This window comes from Plecotus auritus (assembly GCF_963455305.1).
Source record: "Plecotus auritus genome assembly, chromosome: 8".
Lineage (NCBI taxonomy): Eukaryota > Metazoa > Chordata > Mammalia > Chiroptera > Vespertilionidae > Plecotus > Plecotus auritus.
Window position 1 is genome coordinate 168347034 of NC_137782.1, and position 13477 is coordinate 168360510.

The following is a 13477-nucleotide window of genomic DNA, read 5'->3' on the forward strand; positions in this document are numbered from 1 at the left end:
GTGTGTACATTGGATACTCATTCCATATGCTGGTGTGTAATTAAGGTCTGATGCTTTATAGATTCCTGGAATTATGATTGTATGCATCTGACCTTCTTACACCCCTCCAAAAGCTTGTACTAGTTCCCTTGACATTGCCAACTCCCTGAGGTTCACATTACGCTATTCCTCATGCCCTCTTCTGTTTTAGCCCTTTTTCTCTGACAGGGGCATGGAACGGCTGCTCCCACTGACTCATGAAATAGTTTTTTCACTGGTACATTGGTCTTCTAGCTCACAGCAACCAAGTTTTCATTCCTTTTAGGGTCCTCATTCCATCCATCCATCCATCCATCCATCCATCCATCCATCCATCCATCCAGAAGTGCATGGAGTTAGGAAAGTCCTCTTTTATATGTTAGTATTTAAGCCAGGACCTGATTGATGAGAAGGAGGCAGTCATCTGTAGATATGGTAGAACAACATCTCAAACACACACACACACACACACACACACACACACACACACACACACAGACACACAAAGGCAAAGCCTTGGGATAGGAACAAGTCTGGTTCTTTTGAAGGATGGAAGACAACCACATTGAGTGGAGCAAGGTGGCCACGAGAATGGTGTAGGATGAGGCTGGAAAAGTGGGTGGCCATCAAAATATTAAACAACCAGCATGGCATAGATGTTGATGAATCAGAAGGGACATGGCTGGGTAAAGGCCAAAATTATGCAGGTCCCTGTGGGTGATAGTAAGGAGTTTAGACTTTATCATGTTGCAGTGAGAAATCATTGGGAATCATTAAGAAAGGGAGCAGCACAATCAGACTTAATATTTAAAAAGACCAGACTATCAAACAACAGCCAGATACCTCTACACACCTGTTGGACTGGCCAAAATCAGAACCACTGACAACACCAAATGCTGACAAAGATATGGAGCAACAGGGATTCTCATTCATTGCTGCTGGAAATGCAAAATGGTAGGAAAGACAGTTTGGCAGTTTTTTTTAAAATGAAACATACTCTTACCATATGATCCAGCACTCGCTTAGTATTTACCCAAATGAATTGAAAACTCATGTCTATACAAAAACCTGCACATGGATGTTTATAGTAGCTTTATTCATAATTTCCCAAACTTGGAAGCAACCAAGATGTCCTTCAGTAGGTGAGTGGATAAATAAACTGTGGTATATCCAGATAATGGAATATTATTCAGTGCTAAAAGAAATGACTATCAAGCCACGATAACACAGGGAGGAAACTTAAGTGCCTATTACTAAATGAAAAAAAGCAAATTCCAAAAGGCTACATACCATATGATTCCAATTACATGACGTTTTGGAAAAGGCAAAACCATGGAGACAATGAAAAGATCAGTGGCTGGGAGAAGAAGAGATGAGTAGGCCGAAGCACAGAGGAATTTTAGGGCAGTGAAACTGCTCTGTAGAGTACTGTCATGGTGGGTACATGTCATCACACATGTGTCAAAACCAAGAGTGAACTCTAATGTAAATGACGGACTTTGGGTGATAATTATGTGTTCATGTAGGTTCGTCAGTTGTAAAAAATGTACCACTTTGGTGCTGGCTGTTGACAGTGGAAGAGGTTGTGTGTGCATGGGGACAGGAGGCATACGGGGACTCTATATACCTTTTTGCTCCATTATGCTGTGAACCTAAATTTTTCCTAAAATAGAAAGTCATTAAAAAACTTAAAAGACCACTCTAGCTGCTATGTGAAGAGTGGGTTGTGTGGGGTCAAGCGAGGAGGCAAGGAAACCAGTTAGAAGGACCTGACAGTAGACTAGGTAAGAGATATCAGTGGCTTAGATGTGCCAGGGGGTTATTTGCTCCTGGAAGCAGTTTTTCAGAGGCCTTTCCCTCCATATGGCTCCATATCTGGACCCATCTGGGTTAGCAAGCTGTTGGAAGCAATTTGTCATGTCAGAGTTTTATTTATTTATTTATTTATTTATTTATTTATTTATTTATTTATTTTTATTATTATTATTTTTAATTGTTTGAAGTATTACAAATAGTAGTACATATGTCTCCTTTTTTTTCCCCTTCCCCATTGACCTTCCCCCGGCCTCCCCTTCCCCCCAGTACATGCCTTTACCTGCCCCCCCCCCCCCAGTGTTTTTTATCCATTGGTTATGCTTATATGCATGCGTACAAGTCCTTCGGTTGATCTCTTACAGCCCCCACCCCCCCCCCGCCCGCAAACTCCTCTGCCTTCCCACTGTAGTTTGACAGTCTGTTCAATGCTTCTTTGCCTCTGTATCTATTTTTTTCCCCATTTCATTCCTTTAAAAAATCTTGCCTCTGCAGACTAGAAATAAACATATAATAACAAAAAATGTTTGAGTCCCAATATCCATGTCCAACAGTTCTGAGTCCCCATTTCAATGTCAAACAGTTCCTTATGTGTACATGTCATCAATGATATCTGGATGGTGGGCACATGGTGGCAATGCAGGTCCGACCCTCTCTGGTATGGTCCTAGGCAACTTGCTGCGTCGCACAGCTGCTGACTGCTAGCGTGGCAAGGCGTCGTCAGCGTCTTCCATCTCATGTCAGAGTTTTAATGACCAAAGGAAGGCACTGGGGTCCTTCCTTTCTCCGAAGCCAAACAGCTTTCCTGAATATTCGACAGTATGGGGTTGGGAATTCAAAACTGAATGTCACCCCAGAAGTGTTTTACGACTCTTGGGGTCCTGCCCATTGTTCTCCGGGTTCAGTTACTAGAGGCCTCTCCCTCCCCCCACACAGGCAAGGACTCTCTAAACTCTGTCTTGAGCAGCAACATTGAGGGTTGCTCCTTCCCTTAGGTTGGCTGGAGTGGGAAGAACGTGGAGAGGACACAGTGAGCTAGGAGAGTGTGCACCCAAGGGCCTTGGAGGCTGGGCCCCGGGGTTTGAATCTTAAAGATGATGGGAGTCATATATATATATATGAGGAAAGTGACATTGTCGGAGCCAGGCACCTCCTCTGGGACAACCCATGGGGCAGCAGCACTGACCTTGGCCTGGGATCTTGGGCAGCCTGCCACGGTGCCTTCTTTTCTGGGCTTTGGGCAAGGGCTGCCTGTCAGTTCGAAAAATGGACTCTGTGTCCCTTGGGCTGAGGTCATTATTAGTGATAATGTGGCCCCTGGGACTGAAGCTACACATGATCCGGCCACAAGCCTCGCTCTGGCCCAGGGCTCCAGTGCCTCCCGCAGGCCCTTTCTCCAGAAGAGGAGCTGCTCATAAGCCACAAAAACAATGTTGCCTCGTTTGCTTTGCTCGGGTCTCCTTGGACAGGCATCAGGTGACAGCCACCAAGCTTCTTCAACCGCGGGGTCCAGGTCTGTAGATTCAAGGCTGGACCTGGGCCTTCCATGGAGATCTCTCTGGCAGTGGCATTCCCTGGTTCCTCTTCTCCCTGAAGGTGGTCTCGGAGCTAAGACCTGGCCAACCCCGGAGCTGCTTTCTGGTGGCCAAGATTTCATTTTGACACACACCTCCCCTCACCCTCCTTCCCCTCCCCAGTACCCACACAACACCAAGCCACAGGTCATTCGCCCCACCTCAGTAACAGATCCCACCAAAACCACAGTCACACGCATACACCACACTCATACACCTCGCACATCCTACGTATCTCACAGAGCACACACAGACCTCACCCAGAGTGTCAGGTGCTCCCACATCACCCACGCCCTTTCACCTACGCTGCACACCACACATGGGCTTCCAGCGACCCATGATGCCTCGCACCTAGCACTTTCTCCAGTTCCACACAACATGCACCTCACCTATTGGTCCCCACATGACCACATGCACTGATCTCTCAGGGCACCATACAGTGAGGTGCCATGTCATCCAGCTGCTGTGAGGTGGTCTCCACCAGCTGCCACCCACCCCTAGCCACACATGCTCAGTCTTCTGCTAGAACTGGGCAGGTAAGGCTGCCTGCTGGCAGCCCTGGCCAAAACTGTCAAGAGGTTGATGATGTGTCTGAAAAGGAAAAAAAAAAAAAAGACATGATTTGGAAAATATTTCCAGGATTTGAAAACAAACGTATGATATTTGATCTGTTCGTGATCCGTTTGTAGCACTCATGTTGCTAAATACTACTTGATGGAGAAAGCATTTGGCAAGAATTGTAGGTTTTATTTAGAGGTTTTGGGGGGAAAAACACAACTACTCAGTAGAGTGAGCTGGTGTGGCCAGGAGAGATGAAGGGGATGCACATGAAAGGTTTTAGTGGAAATCGGAAACTGGGGTTCCAAGCAGACCCATCAGTGAGTCCTATTACAGTGAAAGGAAGGACTAAACTTGTTTCAGGCTGGCTTGGGCAGACCTGCTCTGTCCTGGTGCTTTCTCCACACTCACCTGTAGGTGGTGTCTTCCAGCCGACTGCTCCTTGGCTGGTATCCTCATGAGAAAGACCTTGGGGCACCTCAGGACCCAAGGGGCACCTGAGGCCCTCCTCTGCTTCTCCCAATACTGCTGGTTTTAAAAGCCCAGCTGCCAGCCAGCTCCGGGGATGCATTCCTTGACTTCTCCGCTCCCAATGAGCCTTCTCAGGGCTTCATTTAGCACCAACGGCCTGGATCCTGGAACTTGGCAAGTCATCCAACACCATTACGTACCTGGAACTGAGCTGGGGCTGGAGGAGGGACACGAACCGAGACATACTTGCTTCTTGCTGCCGTGGGGACAGAGACATTCAACAGCAACACAACAACGCACAGGGAAATGCCCCAGAGGAGAAGGAAAGGCTATTTCTATGGTATTTGTGTAGCACCTCTCAGGGAACAGGAACTGTTATAGAAGACACAGGTGTTATTCCTTGTGGCAAAGTAAAAGGGGGAAGAGAGGAAAACAGAATTATACACCTGTGAAAGAAGTGTCACTTTCCTCCTGAGTCGGTTCAGCATTTTCTGATGCACGGAGGTTGGCTCCTAGATTCTTCCTCTGATTCTGTGGCGGCTCCTGGAGCAGATGCCCGGGCCTTCTCAAGGGCAAATGCCTGGGTAAAGGGGACTAAACAAACATGAGCCGCATGGTGCCAGGGCCAGGTGCTAATCTGAAGCAAAGTAGCAGAACTGACCACATCTTCCAGACCCAGCAAAATATGCCTCTCACAACTGGACCCTGAACTTCACCATTCAGGGTGGAGAAGGCCAGACAGAAAGGTTCCTGGGACTTTTCTCCAGAGAACAGAGGCGTGGTCTCTGAAGAATGATCTGTGCAGGTAGGTTGAGAAGTAGTGAGGAGCCCAGGCCGCTCTGGGGATGGATGGTGATCCTTCTTCTTCTTCCACTCAGGAAGGCTTCCTGTGGGGAAGAATAAGTTCTCGGTGATGTCTGACGAGATAGAAGCAGGGCCACGGTGTCACCTCCATCTACTTTGAGGATGGTCCCTCCCCACCATTTATTTTGGAGTGTGTGCATCCAGGACATGATTGCTAAGTTTTAGAATCTTAGAATACTAGACTTTTGGGGCTGGAAGTACCCTTAGAGATCGCAAGCCCTACCCTTTTATTTTAGACAGTGACTGGAGGCCCCAGGGAAGAGAAGGAACTTGTCCAAGGTCACGCAAGATGGGACCCAGGCCTCGCTGGGTCTCTTGGGACAGGGCTCTCGCTGGCTTTGCCTAATGACCCCAATCCGTCCCAATCTGGAATCAGAGTCCCTGGCCCCGGCCCTAACAGCATTCCGGAACCAAGTCGTAAATCCCAAGCCTGCAGCCACTCTGCTCTGACATTTGTGGGGTTTTACTGCCAAATGCTGCTGCTCAGAGATGCCATCTCCGGAGGGAGACATTCTTGAAAGAGACACCCCCTGCCTCCCCTTCCCAAATCGGGAGTTAATTAGCACCAAACTGTGCGTGGAGGTGGGCGTGCTGGAGAGCCCTCCAGTGGGTTCCCAGAGCAGAGAAGTGGCACCTCTGGAAGGCTCCTAATTGCGCCTCCGTCTCTGTTTGGAGAAGGGAGCCTCCCCGTCTGGGCCAGGCACCCTCGGGGACGGATCTGTTAACTTGCTGTCACCTTTGGAGATACCATCATCCTGTAACTGAGCAATAAAACGAGTCATTGTGGGCCGTTTGAAGCCAGGCTGTGTGCCCTGGACAGTTTGTTTACCCGGAGAGGCCTCCAGTGGGACCTGGTGGCTGGCTCATCACCCCATCATCCATCTGCCTGCTCTCCCAGCTCCCATTCTGAGCTTCACGCTCACAGGGGTGCCCCCTTCCCCTCCCTCCCTCTTCTCTCTCTTCTCACTCCACATTTCAGAAATAATTGTTTTCACCCCAAAGTTTTAGCTGTTTGGCCCCATGAGGCTTCCCTTCCTCGGAGGTGTTTGAAGAAGGGCTGGCTCTGTCAGTTGGAATGCAAACTTCCCAGAAAAGCTGATTCCCCCTCCACCCCCCCTCCCCTTCATCCTCCAGGCTGGTGAACTCTGAGTGTCAATGGGGCTGGGGGTCCAGAGCTGAGGGCGTACCCCTGGGAGGGCAGCCCCCCTGGGACGGCGGCCGTGCCTCCCTTGATGGGCTCAAAAGGCATGTGAATTACTCAGAATTTAAATGAAGGTCTCAAAAGACAAAACGAATTAAGATTTACTAAGGCTGCCATTGTCTGATAATTCAATACCAGCTCATTATTAGAACCACATTTATTGAGGTTTAATCACTATGAAGCAGATTGCTCTGGCATAGCTGTGAAACCACACGAAATGTGTTCTTAATAATTAATCAGTACAGTATCTTGTCGTTCTAGCATTCATCTTGGGTTCGGGTGTGTTTCTAAAGGGATGCTGTGTATGTGCTTTTGAAATTTCATCGTCTTTTGTTTTTAATAACTCTTCAGATCCGTTAAGCAAGGGGAAAGGGAAAATCAGATTCCTCCACAAATTCCATCCCAGGCTGCTCGCTGTGCGTGATGACCAGATCCTGGAAGAAAGCCTTTTTGGGATTCAGGGCTGAGCTGCTGGCATTTTGTTTTTCAAAGGCAGGACGCCCCCCCTCCCTGCACCCCCCGCCTCCCCGAATGCTCTGTATTGATTTTCCTTGTGTGGAATCTCCAGGCACCAAATGGGTCGGGCATGGGGCGAGGGGATCTTGCTGTCTGTCCTTAAGGCTGGTGGCCTCAGATCTCACGTCCAGACTTCGGGCAAAGACTTAAAACATTTTTAATTGTTGTTTAATTAAATCTTTATTGTTGAAAGTATTACATATGTCCCCTTTTTCTCCTCATTGACCCCTTCTAGCCCACCCTCCCCACCCCCTGCCCCAGGCCTTCACCACCTATTGTCTGTGTCCATGGGTGATGCATAGATGCATAAGAGTTCTGCGACTGATCTCTTCCCACCCACCCACCCTCTCCCACCTTCCCCTCAGAGGTTCCATAGTCTGCAGAGACTTTTTGAGCAAGCTGATCTCTCTGCCCACAAGGTGCAAAGGCCAGGTTCTTAGATGCAGCTGTGGCTCTTCAGGAGGCCTACTGAGTGAAGAAACCTGCATTCCCACTGCGTTCCGCACTCTGGCCGGCCAAGGTCAAGAAATGTCTCCCCTGGCATCCCCATCTTCCCCTGGCTCCCGTCTAGATGGGCTGGAAGGATCTGATGAAGTCACCTACATGAGGTCACTTTGCATTCTGGTCAGCTGGGGGACTGTTATCATTTTGCTGTTAAGATTGTTGTGTTGATGCCTAAAAGTGCAGGCTCTGGACAGAGCCGGCTGGAGTTCCGGCCTGGGCTCCCATGCAAGGCAGCTGTTTGATGTGACGTAGCTTGTTTATCTGTTGCACGTCTCCGGTTTCTGTCCTCCGAGATGGGGTTGATATTTGTACCTCCCTCACAGGGCCCTTGCGGAGATCAATGAGCGTACGCGTGCCGGGAAGTCTGAGCCCTCGGTGAGCGCCAGTCACGTTGTTGTCAGTGAACGAACCCTTCCTCCTCCTTCCCCTGGGCCCTCCGGTTCCAGGAGGGCGCATCTGCTGGGCCCAGTCCCTGAGCAACCTTGCTGCGCTGTGGCCAGAGAGGCCCCGAGGGCAGCAAGCCCCCCCTTTTCTGTGTCATCCTGGTTTCTACCCGTCTTGTCCAAGGCAGTGGCTCTCGCCCAGGGACTGCTTTGTCCCCCAGGGAACAGCTGGCAATGTCTGCAGACATGATTGGTTTTCACAACCGCCGGGGGGTATTGTGGGCACTTAGGGATCAGCAGGCATGGATGCGGCTAAGGCTAAGCACCCTACATTGCACGGCACGGCCTACAGCAAAGCCGTGCTGGGCCCTGAACGCACTGCCACGACTGAGGGTCTTTTCCAAGAGGCTCCCGCCAGGGGGCTCCGCACCCACACTCACATGGTGACACTCAGGGCGCTCACAGAGGTTAATTTAAGAGGCTTTGACCCCAGCGCAGAAGCACGGGACAGAAAGCGGGGTTCTGTGCTGGTCAACCCCACGGCCTTCTGTGACCTCTGCAGGACCCACGGACAGGAAGGAGGACACTCTGCTCCACTCTCAGCTCGGCACCCTGCCTGCGTGGGACTTACTGGCCAGATGTCAGGCCCTGACTGTGCTCGGCTGCTCCCAGCATCCTCGGGAGGCTGCCTGGAGGGGCAGAAGCTGCTCTGTGGCCTTACACACCAGAGAGGGCCACGGGGTGGCTGCCTGTGGAGGTGCATTCGGATCTGTGGCCACTGACCAGGGGGAAGTGACCAAGCGCAGGAACCGAGATGGGCCCGCCAAGGGCTGGAGGCCCGGGCTTGGCTTTCCTCACTGCCAGGTTCTGGGGCGGAGCTCCAAGGAGTCTGGGAATGCAGCGGACACCTAGCCACGCGGGTTGTTTTGAGGGGATACTTGTCAAGGCAGGAGGAGAGAACGTGCTTATTCAATAGTTTGTTGGCATGATCCCTTAACTCAGGTTAGACATGGATGCTGTGGTGAGTGGGCCTTCTTTTGTACTCTAGCCTCGGCCTTGCAAATGTTAGGGGTGGACCAGGCTGCAGGCCTGGGGTCCTCAGAGCAGGCGGGGACCTTTCCTGAGCCGTGCCTCCCTCCTGTGCAGCTTCCTCGTGCCCTGCACCTCTGAACTCTCACCCTTCCTTGAACTCACCTCACTCCATGACTCCGCTCTCTGCCTTAGTCATGCCTCTGCCAAGAACATCCCACTCCTGGAACACGCCCACTCATCTCTCCAAAACGTATTCGAGTGTGACCTCCTTCTAAAACGTTTATGAATCCCCCTCCCCACCCAGCCCTGGCATCAGCGACAGTTCTCATTTCACCAGCTCCCATTGCACTTGGTACAAATTCACCCAGAGCTGATGCAGGAGCTTGGAAACGTGCTGGGCACACACTTCTCTGATAAAAGCTCTTTACATGTGACACTAGGGGCCCAGTGCATGAATTTGTGCACCTTGAAAGGAACGGTGGGCCGCGAGGCTGCAGGGACACAGGGGCGGGTCTCGGCCCATCCTCTGTGCTCCCGCTCGCCCCCTCCTGCCTTGGCCCCTGGTCCCCTTTATGCTGGCAGCCCCGCTCCCACTGCGGGCCGCTCCCACATGCTGACTGCGCTGGCACGCTGATGGCGGGAGCAATTGGAGCTGTCACTGGCAGTGGGTGTGAGCGGCTGCTGGCCCCGATTGCCCCTCAGGAGCAGGGGGAGGTGGAGAAGCCATGAGGGGCGATCGGGGCAGCAGCTGCTGCTCGCACCCACTGACAGTGCCGAATGATCGGGGCCGGTGCCGGCAGTGGGTGCAAGCACCTGGCGGGACCGCGGCACGTGGGAGCAAAGAATTTTCAGTAACCACCAGAGGCTCGCCCTGATGACAGTGACAAAAGTCCCGCCTTGGTCTGGCGCCCCCACTCACCTGTTCCACCATCCCAGCGCAGCCAATGGCCGCCATGTTCTGTGTTCTGCTGCCTGCTGCTGACGCCGGCCATGTTCCACGCGTGCCCCCTGGTGGTCAGCACACGTCATAGTGACTGGTTGTTCTGTTGTTCCGCTGTTTGGTCTATTTGCATATTAGGCGTCTATATATATATGTGTATATATAGATAGATAGATAGATAGATAGATAGATAGATAGATAGATATAGATATAGATATAGATATAGATTATAATTATTTAGAAGTCTGTCTTTTCCTGTGAAGCCAGTGGTCCTAAGGGCCACAGAGCCCTTGGAGAGCCTGCTGAGAGCTCCCAGCCCTTTGCCAAGAAAAGGGCACAAAGAGGCATTCCAGCTCACATTCAGGGCAGTCAGAGGCCCCGGGGGCACAGAAGCAGGGTGTGCGGTGCTGCTTCCTGCTGAAAGTTGCTGGGGACCCTGTCTGGGTTATCATCACGCCCCCGATCCCTAGAAAAAGAGTTTCCATGCGACAGAGCATGTGGAGGGAAGGAATGATTTTCCCAGGTGACTTAGCTCTCCAGGGACAGTGAGCTCTGAGGCCTGAGGATGCTGACGCCCAGGGTGTTAGAGGTTTTATAAACTACACTGAGAAAAATCTGGAAGGGCAAGGGAGAATGCACGCAGAGAAGCGAGGCCGCAGGGGTTCCTGGCGGGGGGGCGGAGAGGGGCGGGTACCACACTATGGAATCTGCTTGTAAAAGTAATCAGAGGGGATTCAGCCGTGTGGTTGGAGTGAAAAGAGTAGGAAAGCTTTGGGACCCTAACTGAAACCGTCTGTAGCCACATATTGTTTTTCCCAGAAAAGGACCCTAATTAGGTCAGTTCCACGTCGTCCTGATGGTAATGGATGCGCAGTAAAGCGGGCCCTGGGAAGCACGCAAACAGCCTGCATTTCTGAGTAGGATGGAGGGGGAGGGCGAGACCCCCATGGAAAAGACCCCCAAGCTGAAAGGAAGTCCATTTGTCACAAGCCCTGAGACGGGGTGCACAACACTCAGTGCCGGCTTGCTTATTGATAAGCACCCCAACACAGCAACCTTCACCCCAACAGGCAGAGTCCACCTCAGATGGGGCAGGTGTCTTGCTCGGTCTGGTCTTTTCATTTCACGCGTTCCAGGGCCCAGAGGGCGATTCTCCCCAATGCTCCATGGCGCTCTCTCCTCCACGTGCATCGGGGCGCCGCACACACAGGCCAGCATCGGGCGCTCAGCGGCAGTTGCCCTGGAAGCCTAGTTTGGGCTCAGGATCTAGGTAAGCAGTGCTGGCCTGCAAAGGGAACAATTATGTTCCCCCAAACACACAGAAGCATCAGAATTCACAGCATGCACTTTACAAGGGCAATAAAGTTTTATATGCAGCTCAGTGAAATACCTAATACAGCCAATTATCCACCAAAATAAACGGATGGGAGAGAGAATGGCTATATTTGGCTCCGACTTAATTATTTTGCATTTGAACTTCTCAATGCCATGCAATAAAATTTCATTCTGCCCTTATTTCCTGGTTAGGTTACTCAATCCTGACTCCGGTAACCAAGCCCGCGAGGGGAGGACACTGTCCAATGTCAGGGGTAAGGAAATGTGAAAGGTTTGACATCAATTATAACATTACACACAACATAAAATTTAACAACTTGAATCAGGCTTTCATTGCTCTTTAAAGAGACTGGATGGCTTTTTAAGATCTAAAAATTAATCAGTTTCTAAGAGTCGGACCTTTTTCAGAGTCCCAGATCTTACTCTTAGCTCGGGACTTAAGAAAGGATTTCTCTGTCCCTCTCCCTAACCCTCTCTTTTATTTGAAAAATGTCTCCTCTGTCACTTAAAACTGCAATTTAAGTTTTTCAGTTGGTATTTTTCTAGGAAAGTGGAAGGAAAAGTGAAGGGTATAGAAATGGAACGGTTCTCCGAGGGGGGAGCATTCTGGGGAGAACATGGGACTTAGATTTGTCTGTGAACGAGGGCGCCCTGGGCAGCTGCCAGAGTGGCCTCAGAAGGACGCTCCCAAGCTCCTCGCCTGTCGCCTGGGTCAGAATCTGCGTGGCAGCCTCCACTCCATCGCTCCTTGACATATGATCGTCTCATAAAACGCCACATGTAATTGGGCAGTTTCAGCCCATTACGGCCAACGTGCCGCAAGAGAAGGGGTAAATGACCCGTCTCCTTTAATAAGTGTGGTCTCCTCAGGTCAGCCGTGGGGTCAAAGGCAGGGCAGCAGAGTTCTGGGAGAGCACGGGACCGCCCTGGGATTGACTTTTCTGGGGGGCAGGGAGGGGGGGGCGGGGGGAAGACAACAAATAGCCAGGAGATTTGCCTGCTTTCTTTCTGCTTCTCAAGGGGGATGATGCACAGAGATAGAAGCTGATTGAGCTCAGGGTCTATGTTCTATTTGCATTGGTGTGCCCAGCCGAACCCAGAGCATGGGCGCACTGAGAAAGGGAGTGAGTGAATGAATACACAGCACTGGAGCATCACATCACTGTTCGGACAATGACATCCCTGATCTTGTCATGGGAAGGTGTGGTTCTGGAAGTTTCTGTTAGCCAAGGGTCAACTCCTATGTGCTCCTTGGGAAAAGGGTGTGTGTGGAGCTGGGGTTGGGTGGTGAGTGTGGGTGGTAGGTGAGGGGGGGCTGGAGCGACCACAGCAGGGTCCATCCTGATGGGTATTATTCCTGGACCCTCCCTCTACTTTAGAAGAAATAGGTGAAGAAATGTGTGATTTCCTCCCCTGCTGGGTACATCTCTCTTCCGCACGTCATTTTCTCTGCCCATCGGTGCTGCCCAAAGCATACCAGACAATCTGATTCTGCCCTGACATGCTCATGGGGCTGTAGACAAGGAGTGTTCCGGAAATCCTAGTACCTGCTCTGCCCTTCCAAACACTCTGTTCTCTTATGAAGATCTGAGTACAAAAGCTGGGTAATTCATAACGGTCCTGTGTTATCACATGGAGATGAGCCCTGGGGTTGGACCTCAGAAAAGGTCAGCATTGGGGTTTCTCCTTTCCCTCCAACTTCAACTTCTACAAGAAAAAGGCAAACAGCAGTGTAAGGCCCTCTTGCCAAAGATTTAGTGCAGAAAGCCATGTCCAGGGTGTGCCCATGGGGCAGTTCACAGTCCAATCTCCTTTGCTTCTGGTCTTGTCTTTGGGGCTCTGGGGAAATGTGAGTGCTACACCAGAGCAAGTGTGGGCAGTCACGCCCAGCACCAGTGCCGTGCATTTACAAATCTTTCCAACGTCTCATGAAGGGAAGAAAGAGGTTTGGCTTAGTCCACACATAGCCAGAAAATGAAGTTCACCCCTAGTACACACACACACACACACACACACACACACACACACACACGCCAGAGAACATTTTAGCTTCCCAGCAAAACTGAGCAGAAAGTACAGAGACATGAACCTACAATGACACGTCATTATCACCCAAAGCCCATAGTTTACATTAGGGTTCACGCTTGGCGTTCATTCTGTGCGATTTGACTAATGTATAGTGACATGTATTCACCACTTGAATTTGATTATTACTTAAATTGTCTTTTTACAAAAGGCAATTTCGGCAACACGCCCTCCCTAATGAAAA